This window comes from Heterodontus francisci, unplaced genomic scaffold (genome assembly GCF_036365525.1).
Source record: "Heterodontus francisci isolate sHetFra1 unplaced genomic scaffold, sHetFra1.hap1 HAP1_SCAFFOLD_146, whole genome shotgun sequence".
NCBI lineage: Eukaryota > Metazoa > Chordata > Chondrichthyes > Heterodontiformes > Heterodontidae > Heterodontus > Heterodontus francisci.
This window is the reverse complement of record NW_027140336.1, coordinates 1,152,857-1,179,953: the sequence shown is the minus strand read 5'-3', so window position 1 is coordinate 1,179,953 and position 27,097 is coordinate 1,152,857.

Here is a 27,097-nt window from a genome sequence, read left to right as displayed (position 1 = left end):
TCTCTTCCTGACATATATTAATGACCTGGACCTTGGTGTACAGGGCACAATTTCAAAGATTGTAGATGATACAAAACTTGGAAGCATTATGAACTGTTGGCAGGATAGTTTAAATCTTCAAAAGGACACAGACAAGTTGGTGGAATGGGCAGACAGAGAAGTTCAATGTGGGGAAATGTGAAGTGATTCATTTCGTAGGAAGGACATGGAGGTAAAATATAGAATAAAGGTTACAATTCTAAAAGTGGTTCTGGAGCAGAGAGACCTGGGTGTATATGTGCATCGGTCATTGAAGGTGGCATGACAGGATCAGAGAGCAGTTAATAAAGCCTACAGTATCCTGTAGCATGGAATACAAGAGCAAGGAGGTTGTTTTAAACTTGTATAAGACACTAGTTCTGCCTCAGCTGCAGCGTTACGTCTAGTTCTGGGCACATTAGATAACATGGAAACATTGGAGAGTGTGAAAAAACATTCACAAGAATGGTTCCAGAGATGATGAATATCAGTATTGAAGATAGACTGGAGAAGTTGGAACATTTTCCTTGCAGAGGAGAAGGCTGAGAGGAAATTTGAAAAAGGTCTGCAAAATTATGAGGTGTCTGGACAGAGTGGAAAGGGAAAAACTGTTCCCATTCCTGAAAGGATCGAAAACGAGAGGACAAAGAATTAAAGTAATTGGTAAAAGAAGCAGAAGTGACATGAGGAAAACTTTTTCACACAGTGAGTGTTAAGGTCTGGAATGCACTGCCTGAGAGTGTGGTGTAGGCAGATTCAATCGAGGCATTCAGGAGGAAATTGGATAGTTATCTGAAAAGGAAGATTGTACAGAGTTACAGGGAGAAGGCAGGGGAGTAGCTCTAGATAAATTGCTCTTTTGGAGAGCCAGTGCAGACACGATGGACAGAATGGCCACCTTCTGTGCTGTAACAATTCTGTGATTCTGTGGCATTCGACCACAAAATGAGCTTCCAACCTCATATTCGTGCCATCACTATGACCACCTATTTCCACCTCAATTACATTGCCCAACTTCACTCCTGTCTCAACTCATCTGCTGCTGAAGCTCTCCTTCATGTTTTCATTACCTGTAGACTCGACTATTCAAACTCATTCTCCCACATTCTACACTCTGTAAACTTGAGGTAATCTAAAACTCTGCTGCCTGTGTCTTAACTCACAACAAGTCCCATTCCCCGATCACTGACCTACATCAGCTCACTGTCAAACAATGTCTTTATTTTAAAATTCTCAATCATATTTTCAAATCCGTCCATGGTCTCACCCCTCCCTATCTCTATAATCTCCTCCTGCCCGACAACCCTCTGAGATATCTCTGCTCCACTAATTCTGGCCTCTTGTGCATTCCTGATTTTAATTACTCCCCCATCGCTGGCCGCACCTTCAGTTGTCTCGGTCCCGAGCTCTGGAATATCCTCCCTACACAGCTCCACCTCTCCACCTCACTTTTATCCTTTAAGACAGTCCTTTAAATCTTACCTCTTTGACCAAGCTTTTGGTCTCCTAACCTAATATCGACATTTGTGGTTCAGTGTTATACTTTGTTTCATAATGCTGCTGTGAAGTACCTTAGGATAAGTTCTTGTTGAAGTTTTCCAGACATGATTTTTCATTAGTATATCTGTGCTGCTTGAAATTAATTATGCTGTGCTTTTCCAACCAACGAATATTTCTGTCCTGGGTTGTGAAATTTCCCCACCACTGACGTCAGATGGACTGGACAGTACAGGGTTTGCTCCATCTCTCCATTTGTAACCAGGGTGTAACATTTACAACCCTCCAGTCCTCTGTCACACTCCCATATCCAAGGAGAAATGAAAGATTCTGTCATGTGCCTCTACTATTTCCACCATTCCTTCCCTCAGCAATCCTTATACATCCCATCCCTACTGGGTAAATGTTTTATTTTATTGTGGTACAAAAAGAGTTGGATTGAAAGGGGTTAACTGAACCTGTTTGTTCAGTGACTGTAATTAATGTCAGTCTCCATGGACTCTAACTGTGTCACTGGAGGGTTTCCCGCTGCTATTAATAAGGGACTGCTTTCAATGCGTTATCACATAGTGTTAGCGGGAGCATCAGACCTGGCACTAACAGGGATCAGCAGCTCCAGAGAGAGGGAGAGGATAGATCAGAATCTGAGAGCAATAGATTGAAATGTTCCAACAATGGATCAGAATCTGAGAACAATTGACCGGAATGTTACAACAATGGGTCAGAATATGAGGACAATAGATTGGAATGTTACAACAATGGGTCAGACACTGAGAACAATAGATTGGAATGTTACAACAATGGTTCAGAATCTGAAAACAATAGACTGGAATGTTACAACAATGGGCAGGAGTTTCATTTGGGAGTTTGACCGTCTTTCTGCCAATTATGATCGGTTCCCATTAGAGTATCGGATCTATCTCGCATTGAAGATTATGCAACACATTTACTATCCCATCCTTACTATTATCAGTGTCCCTGGTAAGTCTCTCTATCTAGCTATGAATGTTATAAACCAAGTTTAGCAACATTGTCATTTACTCTGCCCTCCTTGTAACTTTTGTTATCCCTGGCAAAACTCTATCTCCAGCTATGAGCTCTATAAACCATTGCTACTTGTATCCGAGTTCATGTAATTTACTCTACCGTGTTTTCAGCTTTTGCTTCCCCTGCTAAGTCCCTATTTCCCGCTATGTGATCTGTAAACCGCGTTTCACTGAAATAATGTTCTTACAATTTTAATTTTGGGAAGAGTGGAGCTCGTGCAATCGGTCTCCTTCGGAAATTCTGTCCATATCCATGAACCACGTACCCCTAACTGGCTAATGTCTGAGGTTGAACCAGACAGTTTGCATCCTATGCGTTCTATTTAACCCTGAGCTTAGTTCTGACCCCTTATTCTCTCCATCACCTGCCCTGCCTATTACCAGCTCTGTAATATCATCCGTCTGCCTCAGCTCATCTGCTACATAAACCCTCATCTGTGCCCTTGTTAACATAGAAACATATAAAATAGGAGCAGGAGTAGGCCATTCGGCCCTTCGAGCCTCCCCCGCCATTCATTATGATCATGGCTGATCGTCCAACTCAGCAACCTGCTTGCGCTTTCCCCCCATATCCTTTGATCTCTTTCATCCTAAGAGCTATATCTAGCTCCTTCTTGAAAACATGCAATGTTTTGGCCTCAACTGCTTCCTGTGGCAGCGAATTCCACAGACTCATCACTCTCTGGGTGTAGAGATTTCGCACCTCAGTCCTGAAAGGTTTACCCTGCATCATTAGACTATGACCACTGGTTCTGGACTCCACCACCATCGGGGACATCCTTCCTGTATCTTTTCTGTCAAGTCCTGTTAGAGTTTTATAGGTTCCTATGAGATCCCCCATCATTCTTCTGAATTACAGCGAACATAATCCTAACCGACTCAATCTCTCCTCATACGTCAGTCCCGCCATCCAGGGAATCAGTCTGGTAAACCTACAGCAAGAACATCCTTCCTTAGATAAGGAGACCAAAACTGCACACAATATTCCAGGTGTGGCCTCACCAAGGCCCTGTATAATTGCAACAAGACATCCCTGCTCCTGTACTCGAATCAGCTCGCTGTGAAGGCCAACATACCATTTACCTTCTTTACTGTCCTTTGCACCTGCATTCTTACCTTCAGTGACTGGTGTACGAGAACACCCAGCTCTCCTTGCATATTCCCCTCTCTCAGTTTATAGCCATTCAGATAATAATCTGCCTTCCTGCTTTTGCTGCCAAAGTGATTAACATCACATTTATCCACATTGTGCTGCATCTGCCATGCATTAGCCCACTCACTCAATTTGTCCAAATCACCCTGAAGCCTCTCTGCATCCTCCTCACAACTCACCCTCCCACCCTGTTTTGTGTCATCTGCAAATTTGGAGATATTACATTTAGTTCTCTCATCGAAATCAGTAAGATATATTGTGAATAGCTGGGGTCCTATCACCAATCCCTATGGTACCCCACTAGTGACTGCCTGCCATTCGGAATAAAATACCCATTTATTCCTACTCTTGGGTTTCCTGTCTGCCAATCAATTTTCTATCTATCACAATACACGAGCACCAATCGCATGCGCTTTAATTTTACACGCTAATCTGTTATGTGGGACTTTGTCGAAAGCCTTCTGAAAGTCCAGATAAACCACATCCACTGGCTGTCCCTCATCAACTCTACTAGTTACATCCTCGAAGAATTCTTGTAGATTTGTCAAGCGTGATATCCCTTTCGTAAATCCATGCTGACTCTGTCCGATTCTACCACTTTTCTACAAGTGCTCTGCTATAAAATCTTTGATAATGGACTCTAGAACTTTCCCCACTACCGACGTCAGGCTGACTGGTCTATAATTCCCTGCTTTCTCTCAACCTCCCTGGGGTTGCATTAGCTACATTCCAATCTGTAGGAAATGTTCCAGAATCTATAGAATCTTGGAAGATGACCACCAATGCATCCATTATTTCTCGGACCGCTTCCTTCAGTACTCTGAGATGTAGATTAACAGGCCCTGGGAATTTATCGGCCTTCAATACCATCAATTTCCCCAACACCATTTCTCGACTAATACAGATTTCCTTAAGTTCCTCTCTCTCACTAAACCCCGTGTTCCCCAACATTTCTGATATGATATTTGTATTCTCCTTTGTGTAGACAGAACCAAAGTATGCATTTAGTTGGTCAGCCATTTCTTTGTTCCCCATAATTAATTCCCCTGTTTCTGACGGTATGGGACCTACAATTGTCTTCACCAATCTGTAAATCTGTTAAATCAACACTTGACTATTTCAATTCTATCCTGTTCACCCTCCCAGTTATAAACCTCCATAAACCACTGCCCATCCAGAACTCTGCTGTCTGTAAACTAATTCGCACCAAATTCTGATCACCCATCACCCCAAATCCTGATCACACATCACCCCTGTGCTCACTGATCTACATTAACTCCGGGACCAGCAGCACCTTAAATTTAATATTCTCATTCTTGTGTTTGAATCTCACCCTCAATTAGTCCCATTGCCCTGTCCATTCCCATATTCCTGCCTTCAAGTCTTTTCTTCAATTCCCATTTAAAAGAAGGCTTCTTTCCCTCTGTTTCTGTCTATGGCAGGTATTCTCAGCTCTGCAGTGTCACTGGGCCCAATGCCATGGAAGTGTGGATCCATAAAATTGTATGAGCTGAGCTGCCGGTCACTTTCAGTGCTGCATGCTAAACAGGGTTCTAGTCCCTGTTCACCAAGTATGTGCTGGTAGTGTGCAGAGGGATCTGATCTGACACCAATCAGCCATTCCAGCAGCTTTGCTATACGTCTTTGAAACTAAGTGATGGGGGTGTGGTACATTGAGCTGTGTCAGAGGTTGGTGATGTTGGGGGTAGGAGATGCCATGTGGCGATGAATTCACTGACATTGACCACCCGTGTGAGCTCATGAAACTTCTTCTGGCTCTGCTGCCAGGTCCTCGGGGCCAGATTCTTGCATTTGACCTCCCTGACCACCTGCTCCCATTCCCTTCGGAAGACGTTCCTTAAGGGTCTCCGCCCCACCCCACAGAAACATGGCCACTCTCCTCTGGTCAACCTCCATGACTAAGGCCTCCAACACCACATCCGTGAACAGCAGAGACCTCTCTCTGTCCTAGTATTCCATTTATCTTGTCTCCAATTGCAGCATTCACAGTCAGCAGCAGCAGCCTCCTGTGATTCAGTAAAGCTTCCCTTTAAGAGGGACAAACTACCTTTAAGAGCTGAATCCTGGCTGAAGCACGTGCCAGCCTCACACACAGTTAGGTCCCTGTTAAGCCTGCAGACAGACAGCAGCGCGGGTTAGCCTGGGCAGCACGTAGAATTCATGGAAATGAGGAGGCAGCAGGAAGTTTGTGTGTCACCTGCCTCAACAGCAATGGGCACGGGTAGATCACGAATCACAATCCCTACCCCTGAAAACTGGTACAAGCTTCACTTTCACTCTGTCTCTATTTTTCTTCCCTTCTTTCACCCTTTCTCCATCTCTCTCTGTGTCTCTTGTTCATATAATCAGAGATTGATGCAGCACATAAAGAGGCTATTCGGTCAGTGCTGTCCCTTTGAAAGAGATATCTAATTAGTTCCACTCCCTCCTCTTTCCCCAGACTCCGATTATTTTTTTTCCTTGTCAAGTTTTTGTTAAATTCCCTTTTAAAAGATATTATTGAATCTGCTTCCACCATGTTTTCAGGCAGTGAATTCCAGATCCCACCCACAGACAGATTGGACCAAATATCCATGGAAGGGTTAACGCACAAAAGGAGGCTCTTCAGCCCAATGTGTCTCTGCTGGCTGAAAAAACTAGCCGCCCAATCTAATCCCATCTTCCAGCCGCTGGTCCATGGCCTTGCCAGTTGCAGCACTTCAGGTGTAGGTCCAGGTACCTATTAAAATAATTGATGTTTTTTGCCTCCACCACCGTCCTGGCAGTGAATTCCAGACACCCACCACCCTCTGGGTGAAAAGGTTTTTCCTCATGTCCCCTCTGATCCATCTACCAATCAATTAAATCTGTGCCCTCTGGTAATTGACCTCCCCGCTAGGGGAAACAGGTGCTCCCTGGCTACTCTATCTGGGCCCCCTCATAATTTTGTACACCTCAATCAAGTCACCCCTAAGTCTCCTCTGTTCTAAAGAAAACAATCTTAGCCTATCCAATCTTTCATCATGGATGCAATTTTCCATCACTGGTAACATGCTTGAAAATCTTCACTGTACTCTCTCCAAAGCAATTATGTCCTTCCTGTAATGTGGTGACCAGAACTGTACACAATACTCCAGCTGTGGCCTAACCAGTGTTTTATACAATTCCAGCATTACATCCCTCCTTTTGTATTCTATATATCGGCCAGTAAAGGAAAGCATTCCATATGCCTTCTTCACCACTCTGTCTACCTTTCTTGCCACCTTCCAGGAACTGTGGACAAACACTCCAAGGTCTCTAACATATTCTACCCCTTTCAATATCCTCCTGTCTGTTGTGTATTCCTTCACTTTATTTACCCTTCCCAACTGCATTACCTCACAGTTCCCCAGATTGACTTCCATTTGCCACTTTTCCGCCCACTCAACCAAACCATTTAACCATTGATATCATTCTGGAGTCCACAGCTATCCTCTTCACTATCAACTACATGACCAATTTTTGTGCCATCAGCAAAGTTCCACTCATGCCTCCCACATTTAAGTCCAAAGCATTAATATACATCACAAATTGCAAGGGACCCAACACTGAGACCTGGGAACGCCACTAGACACCGCTTTCCATTCACAAGAAACATCCGTCGACCATTACCCTTTGTTTCCTGACATTGATCCAATTTTGGAAGCAACTTGCCACATTCCCCTGTATCTCATGAGCTTTCACTGTTCTGATCAGTCTGCCATGTGGGACCTTTTCAAACGCCTTACTAAAATACATGTAGACCACATCCACTGCACTACCTTTATCAATCCTTCTTGCTCCTTCCTCAAAAAACTTAATTGTGTTAGTAAGACAAGACCCTCCCTTAGCAAATCCATGCTGACTATCCCTGATTAATCTTTGCCTTTGTAAGTGACAGTTTATCGTTGCTCTGAGAATTGATTCTAATAATTTGCCCACCGATGTCCAACTAAAGGCCTGCTCGGGTCTGGAAATAAAACCCGACCGATCCTGACAGAACAACATCGGACCCGAGCCTGACCCTACCATATTGCACTCACTGTACTTAGCACTTTTGGATGGAATGGAAGGAAGCTGCAGCATGAGCGCGGTGACATCATAGAAACACTCACTTTCTCACTGCGCAGACTCAGAGTCTGTGGAGTCCAGATGCACGTTTCCCTCCTTGACATCTTGGACTCTCAGCTGAGGATGACTTTTCAAACTATAAAGCTTACTTACTCAACTTCCCTTTTCATCCCAGCCGATCAAAAGGTAGTACTGTGTGTGTCCGACCCAAACCGAGCCCGAAAGCCGGATCCGGAAAAGCGACCCGAACCCGACATATGACGTCGGGTCTTGTCGGGTTTGGGTTGGGTAACAGGCCTTTCGGTCAGACTGACCAGCCTCTAATTATTTGGCCTATCCTTCGCACCATTTTTAAACACTGGCACTATGTTCACAGACCTCCAATCGTCTACTGCCTCGCCTGTATCTAGTGAGAATATGAAGATGATCCTCAGAGTATCTGCTATTTCCCCCCTCGCTTCCTTTAACAGCCTGAGCTACGATCCATCCAGCCCTGGCGATTTCTCCACGTTCAAGGATTTCAAACCCTCGAGTACTTCCTCTCTCATTATGCTGATTGTATCTAATATTTCACACTCCTCCTCTTTAACTACAATTTCTGCATCATCCCTATCTTTTATGAAGACAGAGACATAAAACCCATTAAGGACCCTGCCAACATCTTCTGCATCCATGCACAAACTACCTTTTACATCTCTGATAGGCCCTCCCCTTTCCATAGTTATCCCTTTATTCTTAATGGACTGATAAAACATCTTTGGGTTTTCCTTGATTTTACCTGCCAATATTTTTTCATGCCCTCTCTTTGATTTTCTAATTTCGTTTTTTTACTTCACCCCTGCACTTTCTTTACTCCTCTCAGCTTTCTGAAGTATTATTTGTTTGTGCCTGTCATAAGCTTTCTTTTATCTGATTTATCTTACCCTGTATGTTTCTAGATAACCGGGGGCTCTAAGTTTGGCAACTCACTGTGTAAGAAAATTCTCTTCATTTTGCCTCTGGTTCTTTGCCAATTACCTTAAACCTGCATCTTCTTCATGATGATGTGAGCACAGTCCAAGCAATTACAGACCAGTTAGTTGAACATCAGTAATGTTTTACAAACAATAATTAGAGAAGAAATCAACAGAAACTTGGAGAGGTTTGAGTTAATGAAGGAAAACAATCACGTGTCTGAAGGAACATCGGAGCAGGAGTAGGCCATTCAGCCCATCGACCCTGCTCCATCATTCAATTAGAATGCTTAAACACGGGTGATGTCCCGGAGGACTGGAGAATTGCTAATGTTGTCCCCTTGTTTATGAAGGGTAGCAGGGAAAATCCAGGTAATTATCGACCGGTGAGCCTGACGTCAGTGGTAGGGAAGCTGCTGGAGAAGATGCTGAGGGATAGGATCTATTCCCATTTGGAAGAAAATGGGCTTATCAGTGATAGGCAACATGGTTTTGTGCAGGGAAGGTCATGTCTTACCAACTTAATAGAATTCTTTGAGGAAGTGACAAAGTTGATTGATGAGGGAAGGGCTGTAGATGTCATATACATGGACTTCAGTAAGGCGTTTGATAAGGTTCCCCATGGTGGGCTGATGGAGAAAGTGAAGGCGCATGGTGCCCAGGGTGTACTAGCTAGATGGATAAAGAACTGGCTGGGCAACAGGTGACAGAGAGTAGCAGTGGAAGGCAGTTTCTCAAAATGGAGACGTGTGACCAGTGGTGTTCCACAGGGATTCGTGCTGGGACCACTGTTGTTTGTGATATACATTAATGATTTGGAGGAAAGTATAGGTGGTCTGATTAGCAAGTTTGCAGACGATACTACGATTGGTGGAGTAGCAGATAGTGAAGGGGACTGTCAGAGAATACAGCAGAATATAAATAGATTGGTGAGTTGGGCAGAAAAACGGCAGATGGAGTTCAATCAGGGCAAATGCGAGGTGATGCATTTTGGAAGATCCAATTCAAGAGTGAACTATACAGGAAATGGAAAAGTCCTGGGGAAAATTGATGTACAGAGAGATTTGGGTGTTCAGGTCCATTGTTCCCTGTAGGTGGCAACGCAGGTCAATAGAGAGGTCAAGAAGGCATACGGCATGCTTTCCTTCATCGGACGGGGTATTGAGTACAAGGGTTGGCAGGTCATGTTATAGTTGTATAAGACTTTGGTTCGGCCACATGTGGAATACTGCGTGCAGTTCTGGTCGCCACATTACCAAAAGGATGTGGATGCTTTGGAGATGGTGCAGAGGAGGTTCACCAGGATGTTGCCTGGTATGGAGGGCGCTAGCTATGAAGAGAGGTTGAGCAGATTAGGATTATTTTCATTAGAAAGATGGAGGTTGAGGGGGGAACTGATTGAGGTATACAAAATCATGAGAGGTATAGACTGGGTGGATAGCAAGAAGCTTTTTCCCAGAGTGGGGGATTCAATTACTAGGGGTCACGAGTTCAAAGTGAGAGGGGAAAAGTTTAGGGGGGATATGCGTGGAAAGTTCTTTACGCAGAGGGAGGTGGGTGCCTGGAATGCGTTGCCAGCGGAGGTGGTAGACGCGGGCACGATAGCGTCTTTTAAGATGTATCAAGACAGATACATGAATGGGCAGGAGGCAAAGAGATACAGACACTAAGAAAATAGGCGACATGTTTAGGTAGAGGATCTGGATCGGCGCAGGCTTGGAGGGCCGAAGGGCCTGTTCATGTGCTGTAATTTTCATTGTTCTTTGTTCTAGATCATGTCTGATCATCTACCTCAATGCTACTTTCCCGTGCTATCCCTGTATCCCTTGATGTGATTTGTCTCCCTAAATCCATTGATTTCTGTCTTGAACATGCTCAGTGTTGATCTTCCACAGCCTCTGTGGTGGTGAATTCCAAAGATTTACCTCCCTCTGAGTGAAGAAATTCTTCTTCATCTCAGTCTTAAATTGCTTACCCCTTATTCTGAGATTATGTCCCCTGGTTCAAGACTCACCACCCAGGGGAAACATCCGATCTGCATCCACCCCGTCACCCCTTGTAAAAATTTTGTATGAGATCACTTCACACTTTTTGAATCTCGAGAGAATACAGGCCCAGTTTTCTCAATCTCTCCTCATAAGACAATCCTGCCATCCCAGGGATAGTCTGCTGAACATCAGTTGTACTCCCTGCATGGCAAATATATCCTTCTTTAGACAAGGAGAGCAAGACTGTAAGCAATACTCCAGGTGCAGTCTCACCAAGGCTGTATAAAATTGCAGCCAGACATCTTTACTCCTGCACTCAAAACCGCTTGAGATGGAAGCCAACATACCATTTGCCTTCCAAACTGATTGGTGCACCTGCACACTAGCTTTTAGTGACTCATGAACAAGGACACCCACGTCCCTTTGGAAATCAACACTTCACAACCTCTCCCCAGTCAAAAAATATACTGTCTTTCTGTCTCTGTTTTACCAGAGTGGATCACTTGACACTTATTCATAATATATTCCAGCTGCCATGTTCATGTTCGTTCACTTATCCTATCCAAATCCGCTTGAAGCCTCCTTGCATCCTCTTCACAACTTACTTTACCACCTAGTTTTGTATCATCAGCAAATTTGTAAATATTACATTTGATCCCCACATTCAAATCATGTATATAGATTGTGAACAGCTGTGGCCCTTGTGCTGATCCTTGTGTTACTCCCACTCGTAAGAGCCTGCCATCCTAAGAGTGACCCGTTTATTCCTACTCTCTCTTTTCTGCATGTTAACCAGTTCTTAATCCATACCAGTATATTACTCCCAATCCCATGCGTTGTAATTTTGTTTACTAACTTCCTGTGTGGGACCTTATCAAAAGCCTTCTGTAAATCCAAATACGCCATATCCACTGGTTCTCCTTTGGTAATGCTGCAAGTAACATCCTCAAAAGACTTCAACAGGTTTGTTGCACATGATACCCCTTTCATAAATCCACGTTGACTCCGCCAATTTGCCCATTTTTTTCTAAGTGTCCAGTTATTACATCCTTTACAATAAATTCTAACATTTTCCCTATTACTGACATCAAACTAACAGGTGTGTAGTTCTCATTCTCCCTCTCCCACACTTCTTAAATTGTGGGGTTACATTTGCTACTTTCCAGTCTTTAGGATCTCTTCCAGAATCTATAGAAGTTTGAAAGATACCAACCAATACATCCACCATCTCTATTGCCACCTCCTTCAACACTCTGGGATGTAGCTCATCTGGTCCAGGGATTTATCAACCTTCAATCCAGTTAACTTTTCAAGTACTACCTCTTTACCAACACTAAATTGCCAATTTGCCCCTCGTACCTTCATAGTTTCCCTTTTTCAGGTTTAACACCCTAGTTTCAAAATTAACATATTCAAATGGAATGTGAAATGTTATCATAATATAGCCACTATTTCGCAAAAGCCCATTTACAGCAATGTTATTAACTAACCCTTTCTCGTTCCATAAAATAGCCCGATTCTTAGTTAATCCTTCAATGTACTTCTCCAGAAACCCATCTATTACACACTCCAGTAAAGGCAGATCATACTTCACTCATTTAGTTGAAGGTTTTGATGAAGTAACTGAGACGGTTGATGAAGGAAATGCCGTGGATTTTGTGCATATGTATTTTAGGAAAGTGTTTAATAAGGTACCACGTAAAAGGCTGGTTAGCAAAATTGAGGCTCATGGAATAAGAGCATCATTGTCAAATTGAATTAAGGACAGAAAGCAGCGAGTGGTAATAAATGGTTGTTTTTAAGTGTGGAGGATGTTGGACAGTGGGTGTTCCCCAAAGGTCAGTGTTGGGACCATTGCGTTTTTGCGATATATAAATGACTTAGATATTGGAATGCAGAGTAGAATCTCCAAATTTGCCTAAGACATCAATTTTGAGATTTCTGAGCCAGTCCCAATGCTGATCACATGTCTTTGAGTGTACATTCTTTCTCTCCAGCTCTCTGTCACAAATTCTGACCCAGACTTCGCAATAACCACAGGTATTTGACTGATTGTAATCCCTCTCTGTCTCCAAAGCTCCTACACATTCCCAGCAATGATCGCTCAACTGAGTTTGACATTACTCACAAACCAAGTAAACTAAGCCTATGATCCCGATCTCTGTGATCCCTCTCCGACACCACTGTAAGATCTGATCAACGGTCACAGATTAACCAAAAGGAGGGAAAAGGTTTACAAGCAGTTAATTAAGTAATCACAGTTCAAATACAGGACATAATCTAATTGGAAACAGTAGACATATGACCTGCAACAGGTGAAAAAGTCTTTCTGGCTACGGATTAATTGTTGGAAGCTAGTGTCAAATATGTTATCGCAGGGCACGTAGAGAAATTCAACGTGATCAGGCAGAATGAACATGGTTTTGTGAAAGGAAAATCATGTTTAACCAATTTATTAGCGTTTTTGAAGAAATAACATGTGCTGTGGATAAAGGGGAGCCGGTGGATGTACTGTACTTAGATTACCAGAAGGCATTTGATAATGTGCCACATCAAAGGTTATTGTGGAATATAAAAGTCCATGGTATAGGGGGTGACATATTGGCATGGATAGAAGATAGGCTAGCTAACAGGAAACAGAGAGTAAGCATGAATTGGTAATTGTCTGGTTGGCAAGATGTAACGAGTGGTTGCCACAGGGATCAGTGCTGCGACCTCAACCTTTTACAATTTATATAAATGACTTGGATGAAGGGTCCAAAGGTATGGGTGCTAAATTTGCTGATGACACAAAGATAGGTCGGAAAGTACGCTGTGCAGAGGACATAAGGTGGCTAAAAAGGGATGTAGATAGGTTAAGTGAGAGGGAAAAGATATGACAAATGGGGTATAATAGGGGGAAATGTGAAATTGCCCATATTGGCAGGAAGAATTAAAAAAAAATAAACACAATATCTGAATGGTGAGAGACTGCAAAGCTCTGGGATGCAAAGGGATCTGGGTGTCCTAGTTGAATGCAAAGGTAGAGAGGCTATGTTTCAGTTGTACAAGCATTGATGAAACTGCATCTGAAGTATTGTGTACAGTACTGACCACCTTATTTAAGGAAGGATGTAAATGCGTTGGACGCAGGTCAGAGAAGGATTTCTAGACTAATGCCTGGAATGGGTGTGCTGTCTTATGAGGAAAGGCTGCAGAGGCTAGGCGTACATCAGCTGGAGTTTAGAAGTGTAAAAGGCGACATATAAGATCCTAAGGGCGGGGGGTGGGGGCGGGGGGAGGGGGCAGAACAAGTGAGGGCGACAGAGAGAGAAACAGAAAAAGATAGAGAGTGAGGGAAAGAGAGCGGTCACATCAGCTCATCTGCTGCTGAAACCCTCATCCATGCCTTTGTTACATCGAGGCTTGACTATTCTAACACACTCTTGGCTGGTCTCCCACATTCTACTCACTGTAACCTTGTGGTAATTTAAAACTCTGCTGCCATCTTCTAATTTACATTAAATTCTGTTCACCCAACATCCTTGTGCTCACTGACCTACATTGGCTCTTGGTCCAGTCACACCTCAAATTTAATATTCTCACTCATATTATCAAATCCCTCCATGGCATCACCCCTCTGATTATCCTAATCCCCTGCCCATTTCCAATATTCCTGAAGCTTGTTTATCTTAAAGTGTTTTGCTAATTCCCTTTTTAAAGTGAGTTTATTTCCCTCTGTTTCTCTCCCTGACCACACATTTCATCTGTCCAGCTCCACTGGTGCTGTGGAAGTTTGGATCCATAAAATGGTGTGAGCTGCACAGCCGGTCACATCCAGCACATTGTACAGGACACCCAGGCTGGCCGGGGTGCTAGCGTGGGTGCAACGTGTGTGTGTCTGTAGCGTGAGGAGGGGTCATAATATGGTGTCAATCAGCCATTCCAGCAGCTTTGTTGTACGTCTTTGAAACTTGTTCTGTGCATGTTCATTGACCGCCTGTGTTAGTCACTCTCAGCTGAACATACATTCAGCAACACGAGGAACCCCCTCTAGTGTTATTTAAAAGGATCAGGCATCCAACTGACAGGTGAGGGACTTTTGACTGACTTCTGCTATTGTAAAGTTAGTGGAGGTGCTGTGGATGGTTTTCTGGAGGTTGTGTTGTGAGCTGCTGCAGACATTCAGGGAGGATAGAGGATTTGGTGACCCAAATGTGGACGATATAGGGGGACTGTAGTTACAGTGTCTCTGGGTCAGTAACATGACCAACAAATGGAGCAGAGGCTGCCGAGAGGGGAAGCAATGTGATAATGATCAGATCTGTTTTTGTGATGTTGATTGAAGGATAAATATTGACCAGAACAGCGGGAATAATTCCCCTGCTCTGCTTCTACATAGAGCGATGGGATATTTAACATCCATCTGAGGGGCAGATGTGGCCTTGGTTTAACGTTTCATTCAAAAGACGGCACATCTGACAGTGCGACACTCCCTCAGTACTGCATTGCAGTGTCAGCCTTGATTCTCGTCATCAAGTCCTGCAGTGACCCTTGATCCTAGAAGCTTGTGACTGAAAGGTGAGAGAGCTACAAACTGAGCCACGGCTGACATTGGTCCTTTAATCCCAAGTGTTTCTAATTTGGTAACACGGCTGTTATGTGGTACTTTATCAAACGCATGTTGAAAGGATAGGGGTAATGAGAAAATGCAGGCAGGAGCAATCATAGAAACACAGAATAGCATTGCATTGAATGAGGCCATTTGGTCCATTTATTCTGTGCTGGCCCTTTTGAAAAGCTCCAGTTCGTCCCACACCCTGGCTCTTTCCCAGATCCTTCCTTTTATTCTCCTTAAGATATTTATGCATTTCCCTTTTGGAATCTACTGTTGAATCTGTTTCCTTCAGCCTATCAAACAATACATTACAAATCCCAAACACCCATTGTCTAAAAAAAATCCTCGTGTCACCTCTGCTTCTTTTTTCCAATCACCGTAAATCTGTCTCCTCTGGTTAATGGCCCCTCACACATTGGAAACGGTTTCACTTTATTTAATTTATCTAAATCCTTCATAATGTTAAACATCTCTATCAGATCTTCTTTTAAATTTCCCTGCTCTGAGGTAAACAATCCCAGCTACATAACTGTAATTCCTCATCCCTGGAAAAGTTCCAGTAAAACTCTTCTGTCTCCTCTCCAAACGTTTCCTGTCCTTCCTAAAGTGTGGTTCCCATATTGGACACAATACTCCAGGTGGAGCCGGACTCGTCTTTTCTATAGGTGTAACATAACATCCTGACTATTCTACTCTGTGTCTGTATTAATAAAGCCTAGGAATCTATTTGCTTCGTTAACTGTTTGTTAACCTGTCCAACTAACGTCAAAGATTGTACACAAACACCCCATGTCTCTCTGTTATTCTCACCACCTTTAAAGTTGTGTCATTTACCTTGTATTATCTCTCCACATTCATCCACATGCAGCTCACCATCACCTTCTCAAGGGCAATTTAGGGATGGGCAATAAATGCTGGCCCAGCCAGCGACACCCACAATCCATGAATAAATAATATCAACAAAATCTTCCCACAAAGTATCACCTTACATATCTGCCATGCCAATTAAATATTAGGAAGAATGAAGCCACTGTTTTCAAACCCCACATCAAACATTTCCTAGCAACTGACTCCATCCCTCTACTTGCCAACTCTTTGAGACTAAAACAAACTGTTCACAAAGTGATGTCATAGTTGACCCTACAATGAGCTTCCTGCTAAATATTCACACTATCACTAAAACAGCCTATTTCCACCTCCGTATCTTCAGCCAGCTTTGCCCGTCTCTCAGCTCTTCTGCTGATAAAACACCACCCCTCCCCCCCACCCCCTTGCCTGTGTTACCTGTAGACTTGACTATTCCAACACACTCCTGGCTGTTCTCCCACATCCTACCCTCCATAAACTTGAGGTGATCCAAAACACTGCTGCCTAACTCACACCAAGTCCTATTCACCCATCACCCTCTGTACTCACTGACCTACATTGGATCCTGGCCAGCAACTCCTCAATTGTAAAACGCTCAGCCTTCTTTTCAAATCCCTAAACAGAGTGAGATGCTAGGCCCTTTCAGAGGGCAGTTGCGAGTCAATGACATTGCTGTGAGTCTGGAGTCACATGTAGGCTAGACCAGGAAAGGACGGCAGATTTCATTCTCTAAAGGACATTAGTGAATCAGATGGTGTTTAATAAAAAAAATCGCTAATAGTTTCATGGCGCCATGACTGAGACTAGCTTTCTATTCCAGATTTTAACACACTCGTGGCTTGTCTCACACATTCTACTCTCTGTAAACTTGAGGTCATCCAAACTCTGCTGCTCTTGTGTTAACCCGCACCAAGTCCCGTTCCCAATCACTGACGTACATCAGCTTCCAGTCAGGCCATGTCTTGATTTTGAAATTCTCAACCGTGTTTCCAACTCTCTCCATTTTCTCACCCCTCCTTATCTCTGTATTCTCTACCAGCCCCACAACCCTCCAAGATATTTGCACTCCTCTAATCCTGGGCTCTTGTGTATGCTTGATTTTCATCATTGCACCACTGCCAGCCAGGTCTTCAGCTGCCGAGGCCCAAAGCTCTGGAATTCCCTCCCGCCACCGCTTTTTTTATTATTGTGTGAGATGTGGGCTTCGCTGGCAAGGCCAGCATTTGTTCCCATCGCTAATCGCCCTGACAATTGAGTGACTTGTTTGGACATTTCACAAGGCAGTTCAGAGTCAACCACATTGCTGTGGGTCTGGAGTCAGATGTAGGCCAGATCAGGTAAGGACAGCAGATTTTCTTCCCTAGCGGACATTAGTAAATCCGATCGGTTTTTACACCAGTCAATGATAGATTCGTGACACCATTACTGAGAATAGTTTTCATTTCCAGATTTTTATTAATCAGTTGAACTTATTAATTGATTGAATTTTAATTCCCACCAGCTGCCATAGTGGGATTTGAACCGAGGGCATCAGCCTGTACCTCTGGGATTCCAGTTCAGTGACATCGTCATTATACCACTGTCACTGCTTCTATGCCTCACTTTCCTCCCTTAAACCACTACTTAAGACATTCTGCTTTGACCAAGAAATGTAAGTTGCTGTTGTTGAGCTTTGCTAGACATGATTTGTCATTACCATATCCCTGCTGCCGTCCATTCATTGTCTGGTGTTTTTTTTTCAAGCAACGAATGCTTTTGTCCTGGGCTGTGAATTCCAGAAATTTCCCACCAGCGACGTTAGACTGACTGGTCAGTAATTACACGGTTTACCGCATCTCTCCTTTTTTAAAACAGTGTGTAACATTTAGAACCCTCCTGTCTCTCGCACCAGTCTCATACCCAAGGAGGGTTGGAAGATTCTGGCCAGTTCCTTCCCTCAGCACCCCCCACACATCCAATTCAGACATGTTCTACTTAATTAGAATTAGAATTAGAACATTACAGCGCAGTGCAGGCCCTTCAGCCCTCGATGTTGCGCCGACCTGTGAAACCATCTGACCTACACGATTCCATTTTCATCCATATGTCTATCCAATGACCACTTAAATGCCCTTAAGGTTGGCGAGTCTACTACTGCTGCTGCCAGGGCAGGGCAAAAATTGGTGGATTGAAAGGGGTTAACTGAACTTGTTTGTTCAGTTACTGTTACTAATGTAAGTCACCATGGACCCCACATTTGTCACTGGAGGGTTTCCAGCTTCTATTAATACAGGACTCCTGTCAATGTGTTATTCCCAGCAGCTTCCCGGCACTTTCAGGATCAGCAGTTCGAGAGAGAGAGAGAGAGGGTAGATCAGAATCTGAGAACATTAGATTGGAATGTTATGACAATGGGTCCGAATCTGAGAACAGTAGATTGGAATGTTACTACAATGGGAAGCAGGAGTTTCTCCTCTTGGTTTGGCCTAGTTACTGCAGATTATTTTTGGCTAACATTAGATGATCGGATCTATTATGCACTGATGATGATTCAAACAATTTATTATCCCATCCTCGCTATTGTTGGTGTCCCTGGTAAGTCTCTTTATCCAACGTTTAGAACTATAAATCATATTTCACTGATTTAATGTTCTTGTCATGTAAATCTTGGGAAGTCCAAAGACATTGCATTCAGTCACTGTCACAAACTCCATTCCCTATCCACCATCTGCATTCCCCTCACTGACCAATGTCTGAGGCTGAAATAGACTGTTTGCGACCTTTGGCATCCAGTTGACTCTGAGCTGAGTTCATCTCCACATTCTCTCCATCACCCACCCTGCCTACAACCACCTCTGTAATATCACCTGTCTCCACCTCTGCCTCAGCCCATCTGCTGAATAAATACTCATCTATGCCTTTATTAAATCCACACTTGACTATTCCAATTCTATCTTTGACACTCTCCCAGTTATAAACCTCCATAAACCACAGCCCTTCCAGAACTCTGCTGCCTGTATCCAAACTCACAGCAAATCCCAATCACCCATCACCCCTGTGCTCACTGATCTACGTTTCTTCCTGGTCTGGCAGCACCTGAATTTTTATATTCTCATTCTTGTGTTTGAATCTCTCCATGGCCTCACCCCTCCAATTAATCCCATTCCCCTATCCAGTCTCATATCATTGTAATCTTATGCCTTTGAGGCTTTTTTTCCAGTTCCCTTTTGAAAGTGATTTGATTTCCCCTCCCTGTCTCCTCCGGCTGTGATTTTTACTCTATGGCACCACTGGTGCCAATATTACAGAAACCTGGATCTGTAAAATGATGTGAATGGAACAGGCGACCACTTCTAGTATGGCCAGCACAGTGCCCCATGCTGTGCAGGGATGTAGCCTGTGTATACTGTGCATTTGCTGTTAGTCTGAGGAGGGGTTTGAAGTGACGTCAATGTCCCATTCCATCAGCTTTGATGTACGCCTTTGAAACTTGGTCTGTGCATGACCACTGACCGCCTGTGCTACTCACTCACAGCTGAAGATACATTCAGAAGCATGAATAAACCCTTCTAGTGTTTTTTAAAAGGACCAGGCATCCTGGTCCAGAATATTGAGGGGTATATGACATTCAAGAAGAATAGGAAGCTAGGTAAAGGTGGAGGTTTAGCACTGTTAATCAAGGATGGTATTGGTGCATTAGTTCGAGATCAACTTGGTACAGGAGATCAGGGTGTCGAATCGGTTTGGGTGGAGATGAGGATTAGCAGGGGAAAGAAGTGCCCAGTGGGAGTGGTCTACAGGTCTCCTAACAGTAATCGCAATATAAAACATATTATACAAGAAGAAATATCGTTTGCTTATGATAGAGGTCCGGCAATAATCATGGATGATTTTAATCTACATATAAACTGGAAAAATCATATTTGGAATAATAGCCTGGATGAGGAGTGCATAGAATGTTTTAGGGATAGTTTCTTAGAGCACCACGTTCTCGACACAATCAGAGAGCAGGTTAAATTAGTTTTGATACAGTGTAATGTGACAGGATTAATTAATGACCTCAGAGTAAAGGCACCTCTAGGTAGCAGCGACCACACTGTGACTGAATTTTACATCCAGTTTGAAAGTGAGAAGAGTGGGTCTAAGACTAGTATTTTAAACTTGAATAAGGGAAAGTATTTGGGCATGAAAACTGAGCTAGCTGAAGTGAACTGGGTTACTAGGCTTGGAGGTATATAATTAGAGAAGCAGTGGCAGAAATTTATGGGGATATTTCAAAATACTCCAGAATAAGTATATTCCTACTATAAGGGGAAGGACCCACCGTCTGCGGTTAACTAACGAAGTTAAGGAAAACATGACACTGAAGTTAAAGGCATATCATTGTGCAGAAATGAGTGGCAGTTCTAATGATTGGTCAGAATATAAAGAACAGCAGACAATGACTAAAGGGTTAATCAGGAGAAAGACATTAGAGTATGAGAGGAAGCTAGCGAGAAATGTAAAAATGGATAGCAAGAGTTTCTACAGGTATTTAAAAAGGACAAGAATAAGTAAAGAGAGTGTTCCTCCTCGGGACAGTGAGAATGCAAAGTTAGTAGTAGATAATAAGGAAATGGTGGATGCAATGAACAAATATTTTGATTCGGTCTTCACTATAGAGGATGCACGAAACATGCCAGTAATAGCTGTAAATCAGGAGGTGGAAGGAAGAGAGGACCTTGGTGAAAATACAATCACCAGGAAATCTTTACTGAGCAAACTTATGGAGTTGCGGGCTGACAAGTCCCCGGGTCCTGATGGACTTCATCCTAGGGTCTTAAAAGATGTGGCTAATGAGGTAGTAGATGTGTGGGTGTTATTTTTTCAAAATTCGCTAGACTCTGGAAAGATTCCATCTGAATGGAAAGTAGCAAATATAACCCCTCTATTCAAGAAGAGGGGGAGGCAGAAAACAGGCAACTATATGTTAGTTAGCTTGACATCTGTTATGGGGAAGGTGTTAGAATCGATCATTAAGGAGGCTTTCGCTGGGCACTTAAGAAAAACTCAAGGTAATCGCGAATAGACAGCATGGTTTTGTGAAAGGGAAATCATCCTGAACTAATTTATTGAAGTTCTTTGAAGGACTAACATGCAATATGGATAAAGGGGAGCCCTTTGACCGACTGCGCTTGGATTTCCAGAAGGCATTAGACTAGATGTCACATAAAAGGTGATTGTGCAAAGTAGGAGCTCATGTGTAGGGGGTAACATATTAGCTTGGATCGAAGATTAGCCAGTTGCAGCAAGCAGAGGGTCTGCATAAATGGGTCATTTTCAGATTAGCAGGATGTGACAAGTGGAGTCCATCAGGGGTCTGTGCAGGGGGCCTCAACTTTATACAATTTATATTAATGACTTAGATGAGGGAAGCGATGGCATGTTAGCCAAATTTGCAGGTGGCACAAAGATAGATAGGAAAGTATGTTGTGAAGAGGACATAAGGAGGTTGCAGACCGATAAAGATAGGTTGCATGAGTGGGAAAACAATCTCACAGATGGAGTATAATGTGGGAAAATGTGAAGTTGTTCACTTTGGTAGGACACTGCAAAATTCCGAGGTGCTTAGGGATCTCGGTGTTCTAATGCATGAGTCACAAACAGTTAGTAGAAAGTAATAAAGAAGGCGAATGGAATGCTATCCTTCATTACAAGAGGAATTGAAAATAAAAGTCAGCATGTGATGCTTCAGTTATACAGGGCATTGGTGAGACCACATCTCCAATAATGTCCAGAGTTTTGGTCTCCTTATTTAAGGGAGGATGTGAATACTTTAGAGGCGGTTCAGAGGTAGTTTACTAGATTGATAATAGGAATGAGCGGGTTGTCTTATGAGGAAAGGTTGGACAGACAGGCTTGTTTTCACTGGAGTTTAGAAGAGTGAGGGGAGACTTGATTGAGGTTTACAAGAATCTGAAAGGTCTTGACAAGGTGGAAGTGGAAAGGATGCTTCCTCTTGTGGGTGAGTCGAGAACTTTGGGGCACTGTTTTGAAATTATGGATCGCCCCTTCAGGACAGAGATGAGGAGAACATTTTTCTCTCAGAGGTTTGTGTGACTTTGGAACTCTCTGCCACAGAAGGTGGTGGAGATGGGGTCATGAAATATTTTAAAAGTGGAGGGAGAAAGATTCTTGTTAGTCAAGAGAATGAAAGGTTATCAGGGTAAGATGGGAGTTAGAATTCAAAACACAACCAGATCAGCCATGTTATTATTGAATTTCAGAGCAGGCTCGAGGGGCCGAATGGCCTACTTCTGCTCCTCATTCGTATGTGTGTACGTTTGCACTCAACTTACAGGTGAGGGGCTTTTGACTTATTTCTGCTATTGTAAAGTTAGTGGAGGTGCTGTGGATGGTTTTCTGGAAGTTGTGTTGTGAGCTGCTGCAGATATTCAGGGACGACAGAGGATTTGTTGACAAAACTCTGGTCAAGGTATGGGGACTGCAGTTACAGTGTCTCTGGGTCTGAAACATGACCAACAAATGGAGCAGAGGCTGCAGAGAGGGGAAGCTCAGTAAAGAGGGAGGAGGAGGAGGCTCTGCCCTCCCCACCCTGGGTTTTCCAAGCGCAAAGAGAGCAGTGGTCCCAATACCGAACATAGAACATAGAACATAGAACAGTACAGCACAGTACAGGCCCTTCAGCCCACAATGTTGTGCCGAAACTTTAACCTACTCCAAGATCAAACTAACTACCTACCCTTCATTCTACGATCATCCATGTACCTATCCAAGAGTCGCTTAAATGCCCCTAACGTATCTGCTTCTACTACCACCGCTGGCAGCACATTCCACGCACCCACCACTCTCTGTGTAAAGAACTTACCTCTGATATCTCCCCGAAACCTTCCTCCAATCATCTTAAGATTATGCCCCCTGGTGATAGCCCTTTCCACCCTGGGAAAAAGTCTCTGACTATCCACTCGATCTATGCCTCTCATCATCTCTTTCAAGTCACCTCTCATCCTTCCTCGCTCCAATGAGAAAAGCCCTAGCTCCCTCAATCTTTCTTCGTAGGACATGCCCTCCAGTCCAGGCAGCATCCTGGTAAATCTCCTCTGCACACTCTCTAAAGCTTCCACATCCTTCCTATAATGAGGCGACCAGAACTGAACACAATATTCTATTTCTGGTTGAACCTTACAGAGCTGCAGCATAACCTCGCGGCTCTTGAATGCAATCCCCCTGTTAATGAAAGCCAACACACCATACGCCTTCTTAACAACCCTATCAACTTGGGTGGCAACTTTGAGCGATCTATGGACATGGACCCCAAGATCCCTCTGTTCCTCCACACTACCAAGAATCCTTTCTTTAAGCCTGTATTCCGCATTCAAATTCGACCTTCCAAAGTGAATCACTTCACACTTTTCCAGGTTGAACTCCATCTGCCACTTTGTAGCCCAGCTGAGGAACACCACTGTATACTGCCATCGAGTCTGAACAACAACTTTTCACCACTTCTCTCTGTTGACTCTTCATTAGCCAATGTTACATTGACACTGGACTAGTAACCAGAGATCCAGGGTATTCCTCTGGGGACATGGGTTCGAATCCCACCACAGCAGAAGGTGGAATTTGAAAGTAATAAAAAAAAATCTGGAATTAAAACTTGTCTAAAGATGGCCATGAAACCATTGTCGATTGTTGTAAAAACCCATCTGGTTCACTAATGTCCTTTAGGGAAGGAAATCTGATGTCCTTACCTGGTCTGGCCTATATGTGACTCCAGACCCACAACAATGTGGTTACCTCTGACATGCCCTCTGAAATGGTCTAGCAAGCCACTCAGTTGTAACTAACCACTACAAAGTCTATAAAAAGGAATGAAACTGGGCGGACCACCCGGCATGGACCTCGGCACCGGAAACGACAACGGCAAACCCAGCCCTGTCGACCCTGCAAAGTCCTCCTTACTAACATCTGTGAAATTGTGCCAAAGTTGGGAGAGCTGCCCACAGACTAGTCAAGCAACAGCCTGACATAGTCATACTCACGGAATCATACCTTGCAGACAATGTCCCGGGTACGTCCTGTCCCACCGGCAGGACAGACGCAGAAGAGGTGGTGGCGCAGTGGTATACAGTAGGGAGGGAGTTGCCCTGGGAGTCCTCAACATCGACTCCGGACCTCAAGAAATCTCATGGGATCAGGTCAAATATGGGCAAGGTAACCTCCTACTGATTACCACTTACTGCTCTCCCTCAGCTGATGACTCAGTACTCCCCCATGTTGAACAGCACTTTGAGGGAGCACTGAGGGTGGCAAGGGCACAAAATGTACTCTGAGTGGGAGAATTCAATGTCCATCACCATGAGTGGCTCGGTAGTACCACTACTGACCGAGCTGGCCGAGTCCTAAAGGACATGGCTGCTAGACTGGGTCTGCGGCAGGTGGTGGGGGAACCAACACGAGGGAACAACATACTCGACCTCGTCCTCACCAATCTGCCTGCCACAGATGCATCTGTCCATGACAGTATTGGTAGGAGTGACCACCGCACAGTCCTTGTGGAGATGAAGTCCCGCCTTCACATTGAGGATACCGTCAATCGTGTTGTGTGGCACTATCACCGTGCTGAATGGGATAGATTTCGAACGGATCTAGCAATGCAAAACTGGGCATCCATGAGGCGCTGTGGGCCATCAGCAGCAGCAGAATTGTACTCAACCACAATCTGTAACCTCATGGCCCGGCATATCCCCCACTCTACCATTACCATCAAGCCAGGAGACCAACCCTGGTTCAATGAAGAGTGCAGGAGGGCATGACAGGAGCAGCACCAAGCATATCTCAAAATGAGGTGTCAAGCTAGTGAAGCTAGAACCCAGGACTACTTGCATGCCAAACTGAGTAAGCAGCATGCGATAGACAGAGCTAAGAGCTCCAGGACATCACTGCAGGAGTTCCTCAGGGTAGTGTCCTATGCCCAACCATCTTCAGCTGCTTCATCAATGAGCTTCAATCATAAGGTCAGAAGTCGGGATGTTTGCTGATGATTGCACAATGTTCAGCACCATTTGCGACTCCTCAGATACTGAAGCAGTCCGTGTAGAAATGCAGCAAGACCTGGACAATATCCAGGCTTGGGCTGATAAGTGGCAAGTCACATTCGTGCATCACAAGTGCCAGGCAATGACCAACTCCAACAAGAGAGAATCTAACCATCTCCCCTTGATATTCAATGGCATTTCCATCGCTGAATGCCCCACTATCAACATCCTAGGGGCTACCATTGACCAGAAACTGAACTGGAGTAGCCAGTAGCAGAGAGTAGTAGGGGCGTGGAACGCCCTGCCTGCAACAGTCGTAGACTCGCCAACTTTAAGGGCATTTAAGTGGTCATTGGATAGACATATGGATGAAAATGGAATAGTGTAGGTCAGATGGTTTCACAGGTCGGCGCAACATCGAGGGCCGAAGGGCCTGAACTGCGCTGTAATGTTCTAATGTTCTAATGTTCTAATATGAATACCGTGGCTACAAGAGCAGGTCAGAGGCTAGGAATCCTGAGGCGAGTAACTCACCTCCTGACTCCCCAAAGCCTGTCCACAATCTACAAGGCACAAGTCAGGAGTGTGATGGAATACTCTTCACTTGCCTGGATGGGTGAAGCTCCAACAACACTCAAGAAGCTTAACACCATCCAGGACAAAGCAGCCCGCTTGATTGGCACCCCATCTACAAACATTCACTCCCTCCACCACTGACGCACAGTGGCAGCAGTGTGTACCATCTACAAGATGCACTGCAGCAATGCACCAAGGCTCCTTAGACAGCTCCTTCCAAACCCGCGACCTCTACGAACTAGAAGGACAAGGGCAGCAAATACATGGAAACACCACCACCTGCAAGTTTCCCTCCAAGTCACACATCATGCTGACTTGGAACTATATCGCCATTCCTTCACTGTCACCGGGTCAAAATCCTAACAGCACTGTTGGTTTACCTACCCCACATGGTCTGCAGCGGTTCAAGAAGGCAGCTCACCACCACCTTCTCAAGGACAATTAGGGATGGGTAATAAATGCTATCCTGGCCAGCGACGCCCACATCCCGTGAATGAATTTAAAAAAAACACTGTCATTGCCCCTTTAATCCATAGGGTTCAGTTTCGTTAAGCTGTCTATTGAATGACACTTGATCAAACACAGTTGAAAGTCCATATAAATATAACTTCAATCACACCACCCTCATCAAACCTCTCCATTGTTTCATCAAAGACCTCCATAAAGTTTACCTCACCATCACCTCTCTCCATTTCTCCACTGTTGTTTAATTATCAGACTGATTATCCGACACCCAGTACTGGATGAGCAGAAATGTCCTCCAATTAAATATTGGGAAGACTGAAGCCATTGTTTGGACTCCCCACTCCAACTCTGTTCCCTTGCTATTGATTCCATCCCTCTCCCTGGTAACAGTCTGAGATTCAAACAGTCTGTTTGCAACCTTGGTGTCACATTTGACCACAAAATGAGATTTAACCTCATTTTCAGGATATCATTACAACCGTCTATTTCCACCTCGGTAACATCGCTAACTTCATCCCTGTCTCAGTCCATCTGCTGCTGAAACTGCACAGCGCCCCATACCGGGCAGGGCTCTAGTACAGTCAGCACAGTGCCCCATGCTGGACAAGACTCTAGTGTGGTCATCACTGTAACCCATGCTGGGCAGGGGTCAAGTGTGGTCAGCACAGTGCCCCATGCTGGGAATGGATCTAGTGTAATCAGCACAGTGCACCATGCTGGACAGTGTGGTCAGCACTGTACCCCATTCAGGGCAGGGTTCTAGTGTGGTCAGGACAGTGCACCATGCTGGGCAGGGTTCAAGTGTGGTCAGGACAGTGCTCCATGTTCGGCAGG